The sequence below is a fragment of the Artibeus jamaicensis genome, unplaced genomic scaffold (genome assembly GCF_021234435.1).
Source record: "Artibeus jamaicensis isolate MK-2021 breed Jamaican fruit bat unplaced genomic scaffold, CSHL_Jam_final contig_387, whole genome shotgun sequence".
Taxonomy (NCBI): Eukaryota; Metazoa; Chordata; class Mammalia; order Chiroptera; family Phyllostomidae; genus Artibeus; species Artibeus jamaicensis.
The window spans coordinates 14,666,439-14,689,685 of NW_026521812.1; the positions used below are offsets into that span (position 1 = coordinate 14,666,439).

Sequence of the window (23,247 nt, forward strand, 5' to 3'; positions counted from 1 at the left end):
ATTTATCCTTTCATTAATTTGTATTTATTTGAGAGAGAGAAACATTGATTTGTTGTTCAACTTATTTATGCATTCATTGGTTATTTCTTGTTTGTGCCCTGACTGGGGATTGAACACATAACCTTGGTGTATCATCGGCCCCATGACCTTGGCATATCAGGAAAATGCTCTAACCAATTGAACTAGCTGGCCAGGGCCTGTATTTATTCTTTATTCTTTAATAAGCAGACAAATCTTTTATAGAGAAAGGGCCTAAACAAAATAATAAATAACTATGCACACAGACCATGTTCATTATGTAACTGGGCAACAACATCAGAAACAAAAAAACATCCCAGATATTAGTGAGGTTGTGTGTGAATCTCTTAAAGCCCTGGCCCAGTTGTTTGACTCACTTTAGCAGTCAAGGCAATTAGAACAGTTCAGTTCGTTTCTCTGGCCTTTAATCCTGGCAGAGCAGATGCCTGCATGTCACTCTGGGAAAGGTTCAGATGAGGCTTACATCACAGGGCTGATTGTGAGCAGCAGGAGTGAAAGGCTGTCACCAGGCAGAGCTTGGAGGCAGATGAATCAAGAGGTAAACACGGAAAGATGAGAAGAGGCTCCCTGGAAATCATTTACATTGTTTGTTTTTAGAATCTGACTTACGCATATATATTTTCTCATTATTTTCTAAAGAACTTGTCAAAAGTCAGTAGGAAGTTCAGGTTAAAAAAATACTTTGCTTTAAAAATAATAATAATAAATGTTGTCCCAAAAGATTTTAATTTTAAATCTGAATTCACACAATGAGAGAAAAACAATATTTAAATTAATAGTATCGCTAATTAACTTCCCAAAGCTCTCATTCATATGTTTGAATCAGAGATAACAGCTCTGTAGAGTGGGAAAAAGTAAGTTTACAGTTGTGAGTACACAAAACATAGTTTATTCTGATATTATTATTTATTATTTTTTGTGTTATTTTTAACTTTATTTATTTATTTAAATTATTGTTCAAGTACAGTTTTCTGTCTTTTACTCCCATCCCAGCCCACCCCCCACCAGTTCTCCCCACCTCCCTCCCATTTCCACCCTCTTAGTTTTTGTCCATGTGTCATTTATACTAGTTCCTGTAAATCCTTCCCCTTTTTCCCCTGAAATTCCCTCTCCTCTCCCCTCTGGTCGCTGTCCCCCTGTTCTCTAATTCAGTGTCTTTGTTTTTATTTTGCTTGCTTCTTTGTTTTGTCATTTAGCTTCCTGTTAAAGGTGAGATCGTATGGTATTTGTCTTTCAACACATTGCGTTTTCTATACAAACAACTGTAAACCTACTTTTGCCCCACCCCATATACTATAAATAGCTATGTTTAAAGTAAAATAGATTCAGTAAAATGAAATTTCAAGTCATCAAAATATTTGTACAACATATAATTTTTTTCCAAAATTCTTTACCATGAATTTTTTTCTTAAAAAGAAAAAGCACATAAATATTATTTTTAAAATACACAGAAAATCCATCAAAACCATCCATTGACCATCAAGTGTCTAAAATTATGGGTTACAAAAGGTTTTCATGTTTACAGATTGAGCTTGATGTGATCAGGAAGAACAGAATTTCATGCCCAGACATCACACGGGGCTGTGATCAGGTTGAGTCCAGGGCATTGTAGTGTCAGGCAGACATTTCCATCACTGGAGGGCTGGTTAAAATTGTGTTCCGTGCACTGTAATGAAAAGCTGTTTTTTTCTAACAGCTCTATGGTGATCTAGCCTAGATTAAATATTTAATGCCATAATCTTAACACAACTGATACTAATTATCTTCATGTTCACAGTCCCCCCCAAAAATCCACAAGAAGACAGCAGTCCCCAGTCGCCCCTGGTCCAGAGTCTTGCTTCCAGAGCCAGGCTAACATCTGTGGAAGTCGTCTGGGAAGCTGATGCCATTTCCTGTCTTGAAAGTAGTTTGGAATAAAAACTAAATATATGTATTCACTTACAAGACTGTCAACTACCACTTCTCAAAAACCTGCAAGACTTATGAGGGCTCCATCTTTTCTGATTTGTTAGGGTATTGAGGGGATTGGAGGAAATTGGAACTATTTTTAGAACAATATTACTCCCTTTTAATAGGTTTAATTAGTTAACAAATAGAAGATGCATTATTCTGACTTAATAGGAGACTGATAGAAATAAAATAATAAATAATACCAAAATGAACTAAGAACATGAGAATTCTTAAATCAATATTTTAGGCATATTCTCAATATTTATCCTGATGATAACATGAAATCACCTGGTATATTTTACATAAAATACTTTTAATTATGGATGATTCTTTGTACCCCCTGCTTGAAATAATTGCCAAGAATTCTATTTTAAATCTTTTAACAAGCAAAGCTGCCCAAGAATATGACATCTTGCATTTCTATGCCAGTAGTTTTCTCACTTTGCAAACTTTGTAAAAGAATTAATGAGATATTTGTAAAAATGCTACTTCAGGGGTCTGAGCCCTGGAGTGTCTGATACAGTAGGAACCTGACTGTATGAATATACCAGGTGATTCTGAGGCAAACAATCTGGGGAGAAGGACAGGCTATATAATTTGTGGTAGGCCAGTGCAAAAGGAAAATGTGGGCATCTTCTTCCAAAATAATCATTTCAACATGGCGACAGCACAGTCTTAAACCAAGATGAGGCCCTTCTAAGTCTGAGCCCTACATGACAACATAGGCCTGGTGCCCATGAAGCCAGGCCTGCTGGGGAGTTCAGAAACATTGTTTCAAGTAAAATTGAAGCCAGGCAACCTCAGATGTCTCCAGAATCCTTAGAAACTCAAATAGATCCTACCCCCCAAAGTAGGCATTAATCCAAGGAACAAGATAGCTTCTCTTTCTCGGAAATCCTTGCGGACTTGTGCCTGAGGACCTTCTTCTAGAACAGAACAATGCCTTTTTAAATTGTGTTTTTGGAAAAATTCAAGGAAGAGCCCAATGTCAATAGCTCAATTTGGCATGAATCTATTTATGTTCATTTTTCTCTTTGATAGCTCTTCTGCAGTTCTATCTGATCCATGAGGCCATTGTAAAGTACAAAGACAGGCAGAGGATTTAAAGAGCAATATGGTATGAGCCTTTTCTCCAGCTGTATACAGTCCTGGCCATGAGCCTGAGCAAGTTTTAAATCCATCCTCTAAACCACATATGGAAAGGGACAGAAAGCAGAAAATGACTGTGAACCAGGACGTCTGTGTTTCCTCAAGGACTGTCCTGCCTGAGGCCTTCTGCCTGGAGGCATTTCCTCCCCATTCAAAACTGACACACAGGATAATGGCTCCTCCAAGCGATTTGTTGGATTGAAAGGTCACATTAGAACACAACGAAAGAGTCTGAGCTAAAATGGTAGTGTCCAGCAATTGAACCAAGGGGGCTTCAGACTTGCTTTCTGAGCTCAAGAGACCTCCGAAACGTGTGTATTTAGCTTACATAACTCAGCACAAAATGTGCGTGAGGGAAACCAAGCCAGGCACAGGAAATGCATCACAGAGCCTATGGGTTCTGAACAGAAAGTAGCAGCTCTGTCAGGAGAGAATTTATTGAGGCAAGTGGCAAGTCATCATACGAAACCAATCATGAAGGAAAAACCATTAGAAAATTCTATAACAATGGTGAGGAGTAGGTGAGAATCAGAAGACTACAAAGAGGGCCCTGGCAAGAACTCAGAATTGGCCTTTAGTCCCAGGAATAGGAAGATGATGATAGATAGATGATAGATGATAGATAAATAGATAGATAGATGATAGATAGATAGATAGATAGATAGATAGATAGATAGATAAAAATATGCCCCATTTTGTGTAGGTAACAGTATAAAGAAGTCATTTTTTGTTGTACACATTGCAATGAATTCTCAAGTAATATATTTTGTTTTCTAATGTCCTGAGTTTAAAAGAAAAAAAAACCCTCAAGAATTATAAATGGACAAATTAAACCAAATGGACTCTACAGACTGTATCATGCTCTTAGTTTTTAATTGGGGAATTAAGTTTTCCAGGTCACAAGTTACAAATTTATTTCTGCGATACTGTTAATTAATTCAAACCAGGTATAGTCCTGATTGAGAATTTCTAGATTATTTCATTCTGCAAGTTGTGTTAAAATAAAATATCCCAATTTGGGTAATTGAGGCGAGTCTTTAATGTATTGACATCAGATAGTACATGGTTGAAACAGACTGTATGTGGTACAAGTTAATGAGGCAAAAAGAGAGAGTGTGGCAGACAAGAGAGGATAGAACATTAACATTACATTGAAATGTGGACAGAAAAGAAAATTACAATAGAAATAAACCTCATGTTATTCTATTTGAAAACTGGCTTCAAAATTCTTATGTTACAACATCATTCATTAGAAGTATTCCATTAAAAGCAAGCATATTTGGGGTTTTCAAAAGACCATGGTCAAGTCATGTAATTTTTCTGAACTTCTGTCTCCTCATCAATAAAATGGAAGTAACTTTGAAAAGTATTAAGATTAAAGTAATACTGTATGCATTAGGCTCTTTCAAGCTTCAAGGAAAAGAGATGCCTATTCTGGTTGCTTCCACTTCAACACCTACAGTGCCAGATCTCCTAGCTGGAGAAGAGACTGACCACCTCAACACTGAGCACCCCTGCTCCCCCCTCTAGCAGTTCCAGTTACTCTACCAGCTTCCCCATCTCTGCTTCTAAGTTTTTTTCCCTCTGATTTATGACTTTCTCTCTTTTCCTATTAGCCTCTGCTGCCTTGTGACATACTTCCTCTCTTCTGGATGCAAGTTTGTTCCAAACCATTTCTACCTACCCTGGTAACATACATTCAAATTCTCAAAAGAGAGACACAGCCAGAAAAACATTTCTGCTGGATACAGTTCTCTTGCCAGACCCACTCAAGGTCACTGACTTGCCTATGGATGTTGCCTTCAGATCATTCTGTTGTCTTATCAGCTGTTGGACAAATCAGAAGGAATCACCTGCAGTAAGGTGTCAAAGGGGGCAATAGCTGGCTAGGCACTTAGAGCATCCAGTCCTGTCTCTTTGAATGGGTAAGCTCTTGGCTCAGTAGGGAGCAGAATGTGCGGATGCCCAGATGTGCTGGAAGTATGAAGTGAAGAGGTAGTGATTGGAATCAGCCTTTCTGTTCTCTCCATTTTCAAATGGTACGCACCAAATCTTGATAAATATCCATCTTGATGAATACCAGGAGGCAAAAAAAATAGTGTGTGTGGCCTTTAGGGACAGGGAATATGAAAAAAATAGAGTAGTGAGAAAGGAGAAAAGAGTAAGTATGTGTGGCAGGAATGAGAAGGCAATGAATCAGGACAAGTGACAGACAATGTGAGCAAAGGAACAGACCCAGAGAAAGTGGGGAAGAGCAGAAAACTCCTAGGGACAGGAAAGGCCAGCCTCCCATACATCACAATCTGTCTGCTTTTAATCTTTATTCCCAACCAACTTCAGAGTCAAATGAGGGAAAGACAGGAGGCAAGAGTCTGAGTGGGCTTCTGATTCCCAGGCATTTCTCACCTTCTGCCTCTTAAAATGCGGTCATTCTTCAGAGCTGAATCTATTTCTCTGACAAGGAGACTTGACTTTGGACGGTGAACACACAATGCAACATACAGATGATGTATTATAGAACTGTACACCTGAAACCTATATGACTTCATTAACCGATGCCACCCCAATACATTCAATAAAAATATTGAAAATAATAGAAACATCTCATCAGTCATGTTAATTAGAAAAAAACATAATATCCTCTTGCCTGTTTGCTAAACTCAGGAATCAAGAACATGATAAAGACATAGCTGACAGTGCAGAAAAAAGACAGGAAAAAAAGGCTCCCTTTCTCTCCCACCTTTTCCACCTGTGTGCCCCCTACTGAGGTTTATCAGAGCAAACAGGTACATTTATCAACTCCCTTGAAGGTGGACATATCAAGTACACGCAGGGCACGAATACTGATAATGGCTGGATAAAAGCTAGGGTATTCCAAAAATCCCCAGAATATTTCCCTCAAACCCAGCACTTATTAAATCTTTTCTTTCTCTTCTTTCCTTTCTTCCTTTCCTGAATGTATTCTTTTTTTTTATCATGAAGAAACTTTATGCTCTTTTCAATTTAAATCAAGCAAATCTAGGTCACTTCTGCTTTCCTCTTTACATGTTATACCAGTTCTGCACAAAGGCCCCAGAATGACCTAGCCAAGGCCACACCGTGGAACGAAAGGGGAGCATTGGAGGATACACAGAAGTCAATTCTTCTCTCCATCATAGTCACATTTTTCCATTTGTAATTGATGACCTTACAACTTTAGATGGCCTATACCATGGAGAAAGCTTTTGTTTTATCCCTTCATGGGCCCAGGGAACAAAGGTCACCACTGGAAGTTTAGCTTTAAAAAGGAATCTTCTTCAAACCAGGCTTGGGATTCAGGAGGTTTTATTTTCAGCCCAGTTCAAATTTACACACTCCCAACAAAAATATGGCTCAGACTTTGTGTTTTGTTGGTGTGTTTCAGAAATCTTATTGTGCAAGTAGTTTATTTGAAAAACTGGCCTCTTTCTATTGCATTTGGTCCCTCTACAGAGGAAAAGTAGAAGGCCTTGTCTTGCTCATGTCTTAAACAAGAACAAATAAAATAAGTCAGAAAAATTCAAACTGCCAGTCAAGTCTTTAGCAAGCTTACCAAACAACCAGCTGACTCAGCTAAAATTTTATCCAATTTTCAGGGAACATAAACTAGACAAAGGAAAGCAAAGAGGCTTATTAAATTTGCTGTACAACATAATGAATTTTTTTGTTTATTTTAATTTAAAGCCATTAGTGTATATCTAAAATTTCCTAATCTAAACTTAAAGTCACTAAATCATCATTCCACAAATATAGGTCTTCATTTTCTTCCGTTAAGGAGGAAATTTCCAAATTGTTTAATTTGGACCAAGTTTAATACAGGTAAAAAACATGTGCATTATTATAAGATAAATAAAAATGTAGAGTAAAACTAACATATTGACGTGTACAGTGAATAAGTCTACATAGCTTTCAGATTCTAGTCTTTTCTTTAGCTAGGATGAGAAGCAAGTTTATTAGAAGCATGAGTGCAGGACCTCTCGCCTCTTCTAGTTCATCATGTTATAATTTATTATTAAAAACTCACAAGACTTGCAGGTCCCCATGACATAAGACACCAGACACCATTCCATTTGCCCTGTTTTCCTGCTTAATGTTTCTGAGTACTGAGGAGATAGTCCCTCCAGGCTGTTTGGCCTCCCAGGCTGTCTTTCCATGTCACAGGAGCTCCACCTGGCAGAGGAGGTTGTTAGGGAGTCCCAGCAATGGGAGTCGACCCCCAGTTTCCCCCCGGAAATCCTTTTCACTATATTCTTTCCATTTTAGTTCATAGCAATGCCATCTTTCTCATTGATGTGCAACAAAACAGGAAGTCATTTTTGGTGCCTTTCTCTTTCACATACACCCCCATCCAACTGTCCAGCAAATCCTGGTGACTCCAGCTTCAAGGCACCCAGAACCTGACCATTAATCACTATTGACACTGTTCTCCCCCTGATCCACGCCATCGCTATCTCCCAACCTTTTTATTGTAATAGCTTTCGAGTAGGTCATGCTCTCTCCATCCTGCTCTTCCACAGTCTATTTAGCGACTAAATTTTTACTATTAAAATATGATTCAGATCAGTCAGTCCTCCACTCCTCATTTCTTCCACAGTAAAAGCCAAAGTCCTTGCAATGATTAATTAGCCCTAAACAGTCTGGCCCCCATCACCTCTCCGACCTCCTCTCTCAGTGCCCTCTCCCACTCACCCCACTCTGGCCATGCAGACAGCTTGGCTTTCCTCAGAGCCTGTGACGGGCTGAATTATATTCCCCTCGAATTTATATGTTGAACTTTTCCTGGTGCTTCAGTTGTCCTTCACTGTTTTTATTATTATTTTCCATTAGTTTTGTGCTTTCACTGCTCCTTTGGAAATCCTTCCCAACCCTGGTTCATAAAGATATTCTTAAGTTTATTCTTTCAAGAGTTTAAAATGTTGCCTCTCACGTTTAAATCTACATTCCACCTGGAATTTTTTTCACATTGAAAATAAAAGGGTGCTATTTCTTTGTAAAAAAATTATCAAGTAGTTTGAACAGTGCTTGCCTTCTTCTCGCATAACATACAGTACAGAGTAAGCATCTTTTCCATGTGTTGGTGAATTGTTATACTCCCTTCTAAGTCTGGGTCAGCCTTCAACATTTTGCCCTTGGAGCATTACTGCTGTGCAACACCTTCCAGAGTGCCTTCAAAGAGAAGGTTACTTGTGGTGTCATTTCTGTGTTGAGCAATAAGATGTCTATTTCATTTTTTCCACATTGATAGTTATTTTCATATACAATATTGAAAGATAATTTTTCCCACTTATATTTAATAAAACCTTTATCATGTATCATATGCCCTTAGATGCCTGGTCCATTTCTGCATCCCTTATTCTGTGCCACTTATATATCTGTCACTGAACAAATATCTCACTGGATTAATAACTACAGCTTAACAATACAAGCTGGAAACTAAAGAAAGAAAATAGCCTCCGGGGTCTTCATATCTAAGTGTCCATTGGCCATTCTAAGCCTTTGACATATTTACATAAAATTTAGAATAAGCTTGTTACATTTGCAACAATTTTCCCCAACTCCAAACAGAACCTTTCTCAGAACTTTATTGGACCATAATTGAATCCACAGATCAATTAGGGAAGAATGGACATCTTTAAAATATTGTCTTCCAATGCATGAATATGGTATATCTCTTCTTTATTTAGGTCTACCCTGTAACTTTAATTAAAATTTTACAATTTTCTCTAAGGTAGTGATGCCCATGTATAATTTTATTTATTCTTCTATAGTGGATGATGACGATATTGTTGATGACATCATTTTTTAAATTTCATCCTCCAAATATTTTTTGTTGTTGTAGAGAACTTCAGCTAATATTTAACTCAAATAAATTTTTACCAGATTCTTTTGGATTTCCTTCATAATTAAATGTTTTTGAGAATGATAGTTTATTTTCTTTTCTATAATATCACATAGTTTTTCCTTGATGTTTTGTACTTTTTAGACCCTCCATTGTTATAATGAATAGAAATCAAAACAGAGGGCATCTTTATCACCTATATAAAAAGGAAAACATTTCGGATTTTACTATTAATTATAATGTTTTATGTAGTTTGTTTTTAAAAAACAGACATTCTTTATCATATTGAGGAAAGCTTCTTTCTATTGCTAATATGTTAAGAGAAGGTTTTAGTTTTATTCAAATTATAAACGGGTGTTAATTTTATCACATTCTTTTTCTATACCTATAGAAATTATCATATAGCTTTCCTTCTCTAATCCGTGAATGCTGTAAATTAAATTAATATTTTTATTTTTTATTTTTTAATATATTTTATTGATTATGCCATTACAGTTGTTCTATTCCCCCCTTCATTCCCCTCCACCCTGCACACCCCCTCCCCCACTGTTCCCCCCCTTTAGTTTATGACCACGTGTCTCAAGTTCTTTAGATTCTATATCTCCCCTACTATTCTTGCCCTCCCCCCTATCTATTTTCTACGTACCGTCTATGCAACTTATTCTCTGTACCTTCTCCCCCCTTCTCCTTCTCCCACTCCCCTGTTGCTAACCCTCCATGAGATCTTCGTTTCTATGGTTCTGCTCCTGATCTAGCTGTCCTCTTAGTTTGCTTTTGTTTTAGGTGTGGTTGTTAATAACTGTGCGTTTGCTGTCCTACAGCCAAGATTGCTCTATCCAGCAAAGCTTTCATTTAGAATGGAAGGGCAGATAAAGTGCTTCTCAGATAAGGTCAGGTAAATTAATATTTTTATACAAACTTTTCATTCCTGGATAAAGCCAAATTCATTATTCTTTCATTCCATAGCATACACTTCACTCTCAGTTTGCCTGGCACTCTTCTAGATATTACATAAATACCCTCGTAAGAGTACTATAGAAAGAAAGCAGTAAAAAAGAGAAATTGTGATAAGAAACTGAAATGCTTGCAACTTAGGATTTGGCTACTTTTAACAGTGATATTGAAAAGGTCTAATGCATGCTATTCAGAGTGAGTGGCTGAGGTAGAATAAAGAACATTATCATTAAAAGAGAGGAGTTCTAGAAACTGAAAGGGCAAGCTCTTGAAGTAATTACCTATGTGAGTATTAAAATTTCCTGCAACTAAGATAAGAATAAGGTTGGAGAGAGTAACAGGAAGTCAAGAGCCAAAATTTTAAGGAGTGAGGATAAATGACCTAGGTCTGAGGAAACGACTGCAAAAAGAAGGGATTGAATAGACTGATAATTTGAAATTCAAAGCTTGGCTGGTGTTGGGCTGGGAGGGAGGGGGAGAAAGGAAGAATGACCTGGAACAGCAATATGTCTCAAGGTCCATTTCTGGGAGCAAAGAAAATGTTGAAGGAAAAACTGCCACCACTGGAGAAGGCTGGATGGGATACAGTGTCTCTGGAGAGAGCCAGGTTTCCACTAAGGTGGGAAAGTGAAGAAAGTTTTCTGACAAAAAGGTTGAGAATAAAAGCTTTTGAGAAAAAAATGATGGAATGTTACTTCCAGAAAGCCCAGTGGAAAGCTTCGATGTTGAGGAGAGGTGAGAGAGCAGAAGAGCTAGAGAATACTCAGAGGTACAGAGAGAAAGGGCTGGAGATGAGGCTGACTTGAGAATAATAATGGGTTTCTTGGGGAACTGGCACAGAGAGGAAGAGCACGTGTAATGACACTGTTGCCATCAGGTTCTGATGAGCCTAGGTAGACAGTCATGTGAAGCTATACATTTACAAGGAGAGAGTAATGGGGATCTGGGCTGTCCTCTTCATCGTTAGACTTGAGAATAGCAGCCTTACTCTAGTGCACATGGAGTTTTCTTGACCCAACCAATGGACCAAAGGAAAGGGTTCAAGATGTATTTTCTCTGGTATATGTGCAGGGGTGGTGTATAAAATACATTTTACACATTGCTGGTTGTATTTACTAATATTTTTCTAAGCTTTTTCCATCTCTGTACATAAGTAAAAATGTCCTGTGCCTGTTCTCTTTCTTTGTTACATTTTGCTGTCAAGGTTAGGCCAGTTTCTAAAATGAGTTGGGTAATGTTCTTTTTCTATGGCCTTGAATAATTTGTGTAATATTGAAATTGTTTGTTCTTCAAATGTTTTGTAGAAATCATCCTCAACATTATATACATCTATACTTTCATTTGAGATATTTCAAAATAGCGGTTCAATTACTTTAATGCAAGGGCCAGCAGCCTCATTCAGCAAAGGGCTAGATAATAAACATTTTAGACTTTATGGGCCATGTACAGTCTCTATCACATGTCCTTCTTGTTTATCCTTTTTTTAAACCTTTAAACATGTAAAAACTTCTTTTAGCTTGCAGGCTGTGCAAAACCGACCACAGGCCAGATTTAGCCCAATGCAGCAGAGTTTGCTAACCCCAGTAGGGGTTTAATGACATAGGATATTCAGGGGGATTTTATCTATTTGAATCACTTTGGTGGATGACATATTTGGATGTGAATGTGTTCATTTCTTTTAAATTTTTTGATATGTTGGAATAAAGTTGTCCATAATAGCCTCTTAACTTTTTAATGTCTGCAACATCTGAAGTTATGTGCACTCCTTCATTTCCAATATTATTTGCTTTTTTCCCACTTTTTCAGATCATGTTTGCTAAAACTTTGTCCACTTCATTAGTCTAACAAAGTCCAAATTTTTATCTTTCTTGATCCTTTCTACTTAATGTCTGTCATTTCACTAACCTCTGCTCTCACGTTTATATGTATTTCCTTTTACTTTATTGGGGTTTACTTAGATTTTCTTTTTTTTAGGGTCATTTTAAGATGAATGCAAAGCTCAATCACTTTCAGCCTTTCTAATAAAAGTATTTAAGACTATGTGTTTTCCTCTAATAATGTTTTAGCTACTTTCTGTAAGTTTGTTAGACAGTCCTTTTGTTATCATTCAATTTTTTATGTTTCCTAATTTTCCTCTGAATTTGTCTTTAATAAATGTTATTTTATGTGTAATGTGCAGCCATGTTTTTGTGTACATTATACCCATTTTTATACCCATGGTATGTAGTCATTATACCCATATATAATGCCCATCCTTATTTTTCCCTTAGAAATTTGGGCAAAAAAGTATGCCTTATACACGGCAACATAGAGAGTTTAGAAATATGTTTTTTACTTTCCTAGCTACAGAATTTTTTGACAGATCATCTTTTTGTTAGAATTTTCTAGCTCAATTTTATTTTGGTCATATAACATGGTCTGAAAAATTCCAGTCTTTACAAAATTGTTGACACTTTGTTTTATTATTTTAGTGGTTGTTTGTGTTTTACAGTATGCATCTTTAAATTATCAATTTACCTTCAGCAACATTTTACAGCTTCAGCAATAGTCCAATAAGCTTATAAGGGCTTTCGTTTTCCCTCTCCCTATCTTTGTGCTATTATTTTGTTTCTATATATGCTATAAACTCCACAACATGTTATTGTTATTTTTTCTGTAACCAATCAATTATCTTTTCAAGATATTTAAATATAAAGAAAATAAAATATTTTATATGTAGCCATATAGTTTCCATTTCTGCTGTTCTTAGTCCCTTCGTGTGGGTCCAGATTTCTATCTGGTGTGTTCCTTCTCTCTTTCTTTTTTTTTCCCCTAGGGCTTTCTTTACAAATGTAAAACTGATCATGCCACTCTTACTCAAAAACTCTTCAATGGATTCCAATCACACTTGATGTAAAACTCCAAATCCTAATTCATGACCTGCTTGATTTTACACGACCTGGTCCCAGGCTACCTTTCTGATTTAATTTCTCCTCTCACTGCTTCCCTGGCCTTCTGCCAAATCCATGCCCCCTCAGTGTTTCTGTACTCACTCTGATCTTTACCTGGACAGCTTTTCCCCAAGTGATCCTGTGTCTTCCTCTCTTATTTCATGGAAATCTCTCCTTCAGTGTCAAAATGAACACACACACACACCATCTTCATTTCTCATGCTTTATTTTTTGGAGCATGTGTTACTTGAAACTTAGGTTTTTGTTGATTATCTCTTGTCATCATTAGAATTAATCTCCATGAAGACAAGAACTTTGTTTTATTCACCCACGTCTCCAGTGCCTAGAACAGTGACGGCTGGCACATAGAAATGGCTTAGAAGGAAAATTGCCTTTTAATAATTGCCAAAGTTAACTCTGGTAACCATTACTATCCTATACGCCCCCAAAAAATCTGAAAAAGAAGATCCAGAGTAGCCTGGATTCTGGAAAAAATCAAGAATAATACAGATGTATGGCAATCTTGAATTTACAATTCTTTTCTATTAACTTAAATAAAATAGCTTTCAATTTCAAAGCTGTAATTGCAGTTCAGCCTCAGGGCAATAGAGGATAAGAACAAAGAGCAAAAAAGGCGTTTTTTTTCTTCTTAATTGTCCTTCATATTCCCTAAACTCCCACATTTATTGAGTTTGCAAAGGCATTAAGAAGGAAGAAAGGGAGAGAAGGCTCAAGTACAAAACTTCCTTCAAAGAGTCAAGGAGAGCTACCTCCTCACCTTTACTCCCATCATCATAACCTAACCGGTCAATACAGATTTTAGAGTCCAAGGAATTTGGAAGTGGATGAAATCTGTTTACCTAGTTTATCTCCGAGCGGCTTGTTCAGTTATTTATCCATCCATCTAAGGACTTAAGGGATGACCAGAAGCCTGGACTATTGGACCCAGCCAAAGAGCCCAGCCCCAAGGTCCTCTGCACATGGCATTTCCACACATCTCTTCTGCACTCTGGTTCCCTGCAAGGACAAAGGGATCTTAGAATTATATTGTTAGTTTCCAATGTATACTTAATATTTTTGGCTTACACCAGTTTTAGTCATCAGTTTCTATAGCTTAGAGATGAATTTATGCTATGTAAATTCTACCTATGCCCTGGCTAGTGTGGCTCAGTAGTTGAGTGCCGGCTTGCCAATTAAATGGTCGCCAGTTTGATTCCCATTCTAGAGCACATTTCCAGTCTGGGTTCTGGGCCAGGTCCCTACTAGGGGGTCCACGAGAAGCAACCACACATTGATGTTTCTCTCTATCTCTTTCTCCCTCCTTTCCCCTCTCTCCAAAAATAAATAAATAAAATATGTTTTAAAATTCTATCTAATACAAACAATTTTCTATTTTATATTTTTTCACCCACAAAAAAATCTATGCTTATAACCAAAGAAGAAATTATTATGGTAATAAATTTGGGCAGAGCTTTATAAGCAAAAATTATTTCCCAAATTCCTTTTACCACACCATGTTTTCATATATTATATATTTGAGAGTATTATGCAAAATAATTGTAAGAAATAAAGATACCAATTTTACATTGGAGTCCAATTGTTATCTATGTTCCAGGAATATTCATGATTACAACAGAAGTTAGTATTTTGACTACTTTAGTCTTTACATATAAATTGTCTAAAACCATCCTTCTGTAATCCATAGTTTACTAATAAAATTATTTTTAAGATTAAAAAATAATTTATGCAAAGCAAATAATACATAACAAGCATTAAGAAATACTTGGTACTGTCAATTAACAAGTGATGGTATTTCATGTACATAGACTTATCTATCTTTTTTTTTAATTAGACTCTTTTTTTAAATATTTTATTTATTTATCTTTAGAGGGGAAGGGAAGGAGAGAGGGAGAGAAACATCAATGTATGGTTGCCTTTTGTGTGTCCCCTGCTGGGAACTGGCCTGCAGGGAACTGGTCTGCAACCCAGGCATGTGCCGTGACTGGGAATCGAACCACGATTGTCTCGTTCACAGGCCCGCGCTCAATCCACTGAGCTACACCAGCCAGGGCAGACTTATCTATCTTATGCATAACATCCTAAAATGATTCTGAAAACTTTTCTTCCAGACTTTACAAACCAAAATTACAAGAAATGGCTGATCAAAACAATATACAGTGGAAGACATAAATAAAATAAAGCAACTTTTTAGAAATTGCAGTAATTTTATTATTTCTTCAGTTTATTCTGCAGTATAACAGAAACATCTCTCATTCATCTAACGAGTATATATGGAACATCTATTATAGACCAGGTGCTGGAACACAGAGGCAAATGACACAGGCCAAGTCCCTGTCCCCACTGAACATGGCATCTACTATGAAAGAGAAGTAGTAAGCACATTACAAATGGGATGAATAATAATAATGAGAAACAAAAGCAAGTAACAGGCCCCGAAACTAAAATTGATCCAGGTTAAGAAAGGCTTCTTTGAGGAAATGACATGACTTTGTATTTCATCTAGATATATAAGATTTCATTCTTTCAGAGATTTTGACATACTACAGACTAGAATTTCCAGCTTGCGTAGGTGCTTATGACAAATGTAGTAAAGTCATCTTAAGCAATAGTTAGATTCTGTAGTTGCCACCTGATCATGGTATATAGTTTAAATTACCTTTGGAAACTTCTTAAATTATCCCCTGACATTCAGTATATGCAGTAATATTTATATGCTATTGACAATGTTGAATTTTAACTCCTCCCTGAGTTCCTAGGTAACCGCAAAGTTAATAAGCCCCTTCACCCTTTTGCATTCCAGGAAATGACTAACCATGAAGAACAACCCTTTCCTATGACTCAGATGAGAATGAGGGATGCCACCCTAGCTCCCTTGGATGAAATCAGACACAGATCCTCCAAATTCCCATTTTTTTTGCTACAAAAACAATTAGCTGAACTGCTCATCCCCACTGATCAATGTGAACAAAACGCTTCTTAGCCAAGTTAAGCTCCCTTCTTCCCCAAGGTTTCTGAACTGCGTCACCCTCAGCCTGAGCCAGCACACAACCCTCCTCACACAAACCCTCATACAACCCAACACACAACCCTCCAGCATGCAAGCCTCCTGGTAAAACCTCCTTTGAACTCCTGTCGGACTGTGCCTCTCTCCCATCCTACTTCTCCCCACCCAGTTCTTTCCAGCCTTATTTCTTCCGCTCCATAAAATAAAAACCCACCTGTTTGCCTCATTCTTAACATGCTTGCCTTTCCCCCACCCTGCAGAATCCTTTCAAATAAAGTCTCTCCTTGCTAAGTTCAGATTAGGTTTTTTGGTTGTTTTTATTTTTGACACTAAACACTGGAAACCAACACAGTTAAGTATAATATACTTCTTTTTTTTTAACTCCAGCATTTGAACAGTTTAATGTTTTCTCAGTTCAATAGATAAAATATTTATTTTGTAATGGGGCACAAAAAACTAAGTGCCTTCAAAACCTATAATCACAAAGCAAGATACTGGCTTCATGAGAGCCCTAAGAGTAACTGAGATCGCACTGACAACAAAGACCTGTCTTCCAAACCAGGCTTGTGCCAAAATACGTGTTCACTGAGTGGAATGGCTGCATAATTTTTTCCTCCCTTTCTTTCCTCTTTTTTTGTCCTGCATACATATGGTTGAATTTAGGTAAGCGTCTTTCCCATGCTCTAAACCACTACAATAGAAAGGGAGACAAAAGAAAGTATAATGAATCTCATCTATCAGGAATCTTTAGAGGATGTGTCTGTCACTCTGAAACATGGAAGATTTGCTCACTTAAATCTCTTTATGGAAATGGTTCTGAATTGTATTGCATATTTTATTGCTATCTTAAATAAAATACTCTAAATATAACTTAACCTTTTCTTGGATGATGTACAATGATCCTTGTTTTAAAATGAAATTCCACTCTCGTATAGAGCAATGATGACTGCATGATCTACTCTGGTGCACGGGGCTGCGTGTTACTGAGAGCTTTCTATGTTCTCTTTCCTCCAATTCTCCTCCTCCCCCTTCCCCGCCTCCTCCGTCTCCTTTTTCCTCTTCTTTGACTACTGTCTCTTTTCTATTACAAAAGGTCAAATATATATTTTTTACTTCATTGTATCTGTTGATGATCAGAACTCTTTTTCTTTCAAATGCTGCTTTTCATATGCTTTAGCTCTCAGTGGGGGAGGAGGAAGGACACAAATTTCTGTACCTCTAGGATCAGTTCCAGACCATTCCAACCCTGGGGGAGGGGTCCAGGAACTTTTCTACCTGGGAGACAATTCACAAGCTTTACTATTTTGGTCTTTTCTTCCACCTTGGCTGTGCAGAGCTTTCTTTATTTCCTGATCTTCGGCTATGTTCCAAATGCCAAAAAGTAAAATGTACAGAGAAGAACATCTTAGAGAAAGCATGGTGATGATAGCTCGAAGGCTATTTTTTAGAATATTAGCAGGGGCAGTCTGACAGGTCATGCGGAACAATTTGATTGGAAAAAGCAATTCCCTCTCAGTTAATACAATTTCCAAAATCAACTTTTTTTAAATAGGTAGAAGAATCTGGAAGTGCAATTTAATGAAAAAAACCACTGGACTCAGTTCAAACTAAAGACCTGTCCTGTATTAGCTGTGTGACTTTAAATAAGTGATTTATCTATATGAATTTTTAGCTTCTCAACTATAAAATGGAAATAGGAACATTTGCTCTACATATATGACAATTTTTCTGCCAAAAATATTAATATGTTTTTGAAGTGGCTTATAAACTATAAAAGTACTAAAAGTGAATGGACTGTCCAGATAAACATGATCTGTCACAGACAAATTCTCTAGTCATAAGTTTCTGTGACTCAAGTCTATAATATTCTTTGTGACAATTTCCCTAAATTTCCTAATGATTCAAAGCAACTAGAACAGTGCTTCTCAAACAGCAATCCTCAGGAATCATGTTAAAATGCATTGCCAAATGCAGAATCAGATTTAGAAGGCTCAAGATCAGATGGAAATTTTGCATTTCTAACAAACCACCAGACGATATAGGTACAAATGACTTGGAAGCAGTTTGCAACCCACCTGAGAGTTTGTACTGCAAAATCCCCAGCCTCACCTGGGCCTACGGACTCAGAATCCACATTCAACAAGATGAATGAGAAGTCATGTGTACTTTAAAGTTTAAGAATCATGTTCCTAGCCTTTGGTAGTGATTGATTCTCAAAGTTAAATATGCAAATTATCAAACCTTAGTCCACTCAGAGAAATTATGTGCATCCAAATATAATGGTGAGACAGGCATAGGACAAACATTCTCCTGGTGTGTCTGGTTTCAGAGGTCCACAGCTAGAGAAGAATTATACCTTCCATCTCACCCATATCTGATTTAAATTATATTTAGATAAGACTTTAGAGTTGATGCTGAAGTGAGTTAAGACTTTGGGGCTGTTTGGATAGAAGAAATGTTTCACATGTATCAAGGACATTGATTCAGAATACCAGGGGCAGAATAAATTGTGTCTGTACAAATCTGTGGAAGCCCCAACACTCAGTGTAACTGTACTTAGATATAAGGTCTTTAGGAGGTAACTACGATTAAATGAGATTACAAGGGTGGGGTGGTCATTAAAAAGAAGAAGACATCCACCCCCTCCCCTACTCCCAGCCTATGCACCAAGGAAAGGCCACATTAGGGCACAATAAAACTTAGCTGTCTGAAAGCCAGGAAGAACACTCTCACCAGGAAACCAATCAGCCAGCATCTCAATCTTGGGCTTCTCAGGCTCCAGAACTGTAAGAAATAAATGTCTGCATTTAAACCAACCAATCTACAATATTTTGTTATAGCAGCCTGAGCAGACAGGGTCAGAAGGCAATCACGAAGAAAGGATATATGACAAATGTGAAGGGTGAGCAGGAGTTAACTCTGTGAAGGATGGTAGGAGAAGAGAGCTTCAAAGAAAGGGAACAGCATACGCAGAGGCCTGGAGGAAGGAATCAGGAAGGGAATTTCCCTGGTGACTAAAAGAGAGGGATTTAACTGACTAATAGGGCTATGTGGAAGAGAATCAAATTTCATGTTTAGAAAAGAACAGCTTAGAGGAGGGAGAAAAGTACTGATACACCAAAAAGGTTGTTACTGTTCCAGATGAGATATGACGGTGGTTTGCATTAGTGTGTTAATGTTAATGTTGGTAGTACTAGAGAGAAGTGGATAGAGTCAAGAGATATTTAGGAGAGAAAAAAATCAATAGAATTTAGTGATGGATTAGATGTGGGATTGAGAGCGAGGGATTGTCAAGGATGTACCCTGGGCTTTTGGCTTGTTCAACTCAATAAAAAACAGTGCCATTCACTGAAACAGGAGATATTAGAAGAGGACCATGATTATGAAGAAAAGAGCATTAGCATTTAAATTCTGTTTCTTTTACGATACAAATAACACGTGCAAGTAATATAAATGAACTCTATTTAGTATAAGAAAATGGAGGAGAAATGCTACTGAGATCTCACCAAATCGAAGTACTGTGCTGAAACATAAGGCCTGGAAACCAGGCAGAAATCACAGCAGGTCTACACATCCAAGAAGAGGGAGTCCGTGAAGTCTTATGACACAAAACATCGGTCCAGAACACTTCTGACTCTGCAAAAATCGTGCCACTATGCTAACAATGATGACTCCTCACCCTATCTTTCTTACATGCTCCATATTCAAATGCATAGTCCGAGGTAGCAATGTCTAATTGGTTAGGGCATATGCCCAAGCCCTGTCTTCCAAGAGCATGGAGAGAAAAGAGCTGACACCTTCAATGTCAATGTGAGATGTGGGGCGCTTTTCGATTCCAAGACAATGCTCACTGGGAAATGCCCCAAATAGGAGTGTAGTTAAATGTATACAGAAATAAAATTTCAAAATGTACATCATGTTCCACACCTTTGGCACAACAAAATTCACTCATATCTTTCTTTCTAAAATTACACTTTCCCCCAAATTGTTCCTCCTAATATAATGTATATATTACTGGTACCACAAATGAAAACAATCCTAAATCTAATCATTTACTCCATGTTGTCAAAAGTCCACAAACTCTAGGTAATGTCTCTTCATCCTATAGTTTCATTGTGATATGTATTCTGTGACCTAAAGGATCATTTTTAGAGTTCACCACCACTAATAAGCCACATATATTATACCTTAGTATAGAGTATGAAGAAAGAGCTCTTCAGCAGACATGTAGTTTTTGGCTAGAGTAATAAAATGACCTTAATGGCTCAAGGATTTCATGCTTAATTAGTCACTGGCAAAGATTCCGATAGTCATCCTATTTCATACCCTGCTACCATTATACTAGCCAGGCTCACCATTCCTCTAGCAGGGAGTGACCTATCTGCCTTCTACCACCCTAGGGACTGACTGACTGCTCCAACTGAAATCAGGAAACCCATTTCTGTTTCAGTTTTTCCCACAGCCTCCAGAGAACAACCATTGCACCCCGCTTGTAATACGCCAGAGCTTCAATCACAATGCATATCTCAAAGCCCATGTGAATGGAGTATCTCCTGAAGCTGCCAGAGAAATACATGTATTGGGTTTTCAAAACGAGTCACTCCAACCTCCCAATATTTCCTCTACATTATTCTACATCATTTCCTACATTATTATTCTGAAACATTTCTGATATCTCAAGTTCATCTGTAAGTCTAGGTTAGTGTTAACCAGACCAGCTTCTTCCCATCACATGGCATCAGGAACCTCTGATGTAAACCTATATCAATATATTCAGCCTAATCTAAAACTATGTTCCTCCATCTTTGGTCATATATCTTAAAACTCTGTTTTTTCTCATGTTCTCCAAATTACCAATGATGTAAATTGGTAAAGTACTACAATCTTTTGATGTCTAAGCCTTCTCCTCACAGGTTTCACTTTCATAATTGGTGCCCTGGGGCTTTCTGGGTTCTAACTCTGGATACAATATGCAATATACTATAATTCTAGTTCTCTCTAGCAGCATAAGCACCTCATTTAAGGGAATAGTAGTCACATGTTGATTTCATGAACCATACCCTTCTAATAAAGCTTTCCTTACTGTTATAGAACAATAATCTAAAACTTTATGGCATATAATAACCAAAAGGTAATTAAATTATTATCTTTGGGCCCTGAACTCAAGGGCCCAAAAGATCTAAGGGATGAAGTTGCCACCACTAGTGAAGGATTCATCCAGTTCAATGGCCGTGGGTGGAAGTTAGTGGATTTGGTGGCATTAGAAATCTTAAAGAGATTGTTAAATTCAAATACCTAAATGAACTAAGACCTAAAAACTTTCAGTGAGAGGCTTTCATGTTTAGCAAAACCAGAGCCAAAACCAGAGTTTTCTCATTTCCAGCATGAATTTTTCCTGAGTTGCCACATTTCATTGTCAATTTAGTCAGTTCTTGAATGAAAATAGGCATTTATTGTGAAAGTGTGTACCAAAAGAATTTGGACGAAGGCATAGGAAAGACACCATCCACATAAGCATTCTTGCCCCCAGAAGCAAACTCTACTTTTCTGACTAATGAAGCTTCGATAGTAGATAAGAACAGAGATCATTCAACAGGTCTTAGAACCACAGAGAACCATAAGCATGTTTTAGGAGCAAAAATCTGGCCAGAACACCAAAACTACTACAGCAGAATACCATTGTTGCCATCTAACCTTGGAATGAATGCTGAATGTACCTTTGCCTTTCAACCAGTTACCTAAGAGGCAAAGAAGCCATTGGAAAAGCCTTGGTCATGTGTTATGAACTGGATGCCTTCATGTCAGGGAAAATGAGGACCAGGCTCTTCTAGATTTAGTAGTAGAAGGTTGGGGATTTCCTCTCATCATGATTGGGGAGTCTCCTCCGAATTAAAGGAGAAGTATTGGAATGAAGAGGCAGATGTCAACTGGAGATGTGTGAAGATTGAAATGTTTTGAGAAAAGAAGAAGAAGAAGAAGTAAGAGAAGGGGGAGGGGGAGGAAGAAGAAGAAGAAAAGAAGCAGGCAACTCAATATACAGAATTAAAACTCTGAGATGCCTAGACCAGATATATATATATATATATATATATATATATATATATATATATATGGCAAACAGTCTGAATGACAATGAACATTAAGAAGATATGAAGTCACAGCACTGAACCTTGAGGAAATGCCTACATTTAAAGGTCAAGGAGAGGATGAATAAGCCAGGAAAAAAAAAAAAGAAATTGAGTAGAGGTGTTTAAAACCAGGATACTGTTGTGTCTCAGAAATCAAAGGAAAACTGGTTTAAAAAAGCAAGGAGTAACAGAATTGTTGAATGTTACTGAAAGGTGAATTCAAATGAAGATTTCAACTTATCTTAGAAATTTATGATGTGGAGGGCATTGGCAGCCTCCACTGGAGCTGTTTTTAATGGAGTGAAGAGCCCAGGAGACAGATTAGAGTAGACTGAACAATGAGTGAGAGGTGAGGAACTGCAGACAGCTGGGGTCTTCAAGAGTTATTTGGAGAAATATGACTGCAAAGAGAGGACAGGTAGAACCTGGAGGGTAAAGAGAAGGGGTTTTTTTGGGGGGTGGGGGATGGGAGGGTGGGGAGATGGTTCTATTAGTTGAAGAAATGTTATGGTATTGAAAATCAAAAGGAAGAATCTAGAAGGCAAGATTAAAAATACATAGAGAAAATGAATAAATAAGTGAAATAAATAAACTGAATAATAAGTGTAAAGTTATAGAGAAAGTGAGAGGCTTTGAAGTAAAAAGCACAGGTGGTAGGGTTCACCTCGGCCAGGAGAAGGGGATAGCCCCTCTATTGTAATTAGATGGAAGGCTCTGTGTAGAAATATGTACTTTGTGTTTGAAATAGAAAAGATGAAGGAGTTCCCAGCAGTTGGCTGCTATTTTCTCCTTAAAGGAGGAAAGGCATCTGCTGAGCACAAAGGCGCTCTCAAAAGGTTTCTCAAAATTGTCATTATTGACCTATTAGACCAGATAGTTATATATTGTGTGGTACTGTCTTGTGCCTTGTAGGGTGTTCAACAGCACAACTGACCTTTACCTACTAGATATAAGTTGCAGTCCTCCCTCCCCTTCCCACTGCCAGCATGTGTGACTATCAAAATTGTCTTCAGACATTACCAAATGTCCCCTAGCATTTGGGGGTAGAAGGAAGAGAGCAAAAGTGCCCCCTGTCGAGAATTAGTGGGCCAGAGAAAGTATTGGAGTACAAAAATTGTTGTATAGAGTAGGAAAGCAAATTGACCAAGCAGACACAGAAGGCTTGCTGGGCAGAGTCAAGGCTCATTTGAGGTTGGATATGAGTCCTGGTGGAAT

General features: G+C 37.6%; 1 long non-coding RNA gene across 2 annotated transcripts in view; it reads right to left on the bottom strand.

The window, feature by feature from the left end:
* Window positions 1-13,886, bottom strand: part of LOC128627376 (uncharacterized) — a 30,340-nt gene extending 16,454 nt beyond the window's left edge. The window contains exon 1 of one of the 2 annotated variants that reach the window (XR_008391559.1): window positions 13,740-13,886. This is a non-coding gene — a long non-coding RNA (uncharacterized LOC128627376). Of the gene's footprint in view, window positions 1-395; window positions 709-13,739 lie in introns of those variants that run through there. The other variant, XR_008391560.1, reaches the window with a different exon arrangement.
* Between the last annotated feature and the right edge of the window lie 9,361 nt (window positions 13,887-23,247).